The following is a 2,301-nucleotide window of genomic DNA, read 5'->3' as shown; positions in this document are numbered from 1 at the left end:
TCCATAAGGTCAAAAAGTTTGGCGACCGCTGGTCTATATATTGTCATTTTACAACCTCGAATGTTCTTTACCGATTTTCTCAAAATGTTCAGTGTCACCCTGGGAAAGTTTTTAGTTATTGAATTCATGGATTTATCCTGCAGAAAAAAAAAATAATGTAAAAATCAATCATTAACTGCGCATAACTCAAAATGTGTTCGTGCTTTCATATACTGTATATACAATAAGTAATAAAATTACCTAAACAAAGAAAAACCTAATTAATTTGGACCTGAATTAGATATCATCTACAATAAAAATGTAGATAGTTTACACCTACGAGAAATTTCGAATAAAATTGTTTCCTTCCTCTATTTAATTCATTCGAAATATAAGCGATATCGTGCTCATTCCTATTTACAATATAACAATACAAATAAAATCTATTTTATGGAGCTAACTGATAAAGCTGTCTACTTTATAACGACTCTATCTTTAAATAACAGTTTACTTAAATTTATTAACAGGTAATACGTAATTACGTTACCCATCTGGAAAATATCACTTCTGTTGCAAAGTCAAGATTCAGGTATTTGAAACTAATAATTAAGTGTAAAATCACCCTTTATAAAAAAATTAATTGTACAATTTTATTTATTTATTGCTATTTACAACTGTACATTATAATACATTTAGTAAATTTGATCTCAGTTAAATTGGAGTGGTCCAGGCGTGTAGAGAAACTGCCGATTGGTAGCACTCCAATGATGTTTTACATTTGCAGGTCTCGTGGCCATCTTCTTTTCAGGCGGCTCGGAGGATTGTCAGGAATGGAATAGGAAGCAAGGTTAGAAAAAGTGGGTTTGGGTGGTTAAGGATTTTGTAATAGAAGGAATGATATCTGGTTCAGGCTAGATTGGATTTACATATGGAACAATAAGGTCTTTGTGGATGATTTTATTTGTGACAAAGTAGGGAGCATTTAGGATTTAACGAAGGATTTTGGATTGTAAGGATTGGATACGAGAGGAATTCGAAGGTTTAGTGGAGCCCCAAAGCTCAATGCCGTATGTCCAGATAGGCCTTATAATTGTCATGTAGATCAGTCTTTTGTAATGAATTGGAAGTTTAGACCGTTAATCCAGTAAGTGCTGTAATAGTCGAAGTCGACGTGCAGTTTCCTGTCTGTTCAGTCTTGTCTGAGGATTCTGGGCTAGTCGTTTGTCCAGATGTAGTCCAAGGTAGCAGATAGGTTTGACAGAGGTAAGATCAACATAATTAAAGGAGACTGTAGGGCAGTCCGTGGTTTACGACGAAGAGTAAGGGTGATTGATGGGATTTGTTGGGATTTATATTAATCCTCCAATTACGACACCATTCTTCGAGGTCTGTGATATGGGATTGGAGAGTTTGGGGTGTAATGTAATCTAAGGGTCAGCTGTGTAGACGGTGTAGAGGATGGGACTGAGGATACTACCTTGAGGAACCAGCGGACTGAGAATAGAGGGATGAATAGGTACCATTGTGGTTTACTTGGAATAATCTATCGATGAGAAAGGAATAGGTGAAGAGAAAGTATGTAGAAGGTAGGAATCTACGGAGTTTGTAAAGCAGTCCAGGGTACGAGGTTCGATCAAATATTGTGCAATTAACTTTGAATTGCACTTAGTGAAACCTCATAATTAGAATATTAAAAAAATAAATAAAAATAGGCTGAGCTGTTTGCTCAATGGACGGACAGATTATAATAAATACCTAAATTAAACTTTAGCTACACTTTTACGTGGCCAGTCGGGTGAATATTCTCTTAATATCCAATGGCCAAACTCCAAAAAAAAAAAAAAACAATATTTTGTTGAGAAATGGTATCCATTTAAGCTTAAGATAATACCAGTGTTGCCAAGACAGTAGTATACTTTAAACACAACTAGATCAATCAAAAAGCACAGGATCTCTAATACTCTTTTTATTTGGTAGTGCTTTTAGGGTAGGAATAGGAAGAAGATGTGATTAGTACCCCATAGAAACCATTGCGCTGTGAAAGCTATCCTCAAAATGAGGTTTGAGCCGTGCATGATTCGTGCGCTATTTTATTGATGATTTTTTTTTGCTTTAAAACAGAGCATTTGGATATTAAAGGTTCAATTCAATATTACGACGAATGGTCGAAGGAACGCGGCAAAAATAGAGGATACAAAAGCAAAAATCAGTTTAGATCGTTAATAAAAAAACAAATTTTTCTAATTCGTTCATTTTATTTCTAGAAAAGTTTCATTACAAACTCAATATCACAGAAACTACCTACTGTGAAAAAAATTATAT

The sequence above is a fragment of the Halyomorpha halys genome, unplaced genomic scaffold (genome assembly GCF_000696795.3).
Source record: "Halyomorpha halys isolate HHAL.00 unplaced genomic scaffold, Hhal_1.1 Scaffold953.1, whole genome shotgun sequence".
Classification (NCBI taxonomy): Eukaryota; Metazoa; Arthropoda; class Insecta; order Hemiptera; family Pentatomidae; genus Halyomorpha; species Halyomorpha halys.
The sequence above is the reverse complement of the archived record's forward strand: the minus strand, read 5'-3'. Positions refer to the sequence as shown.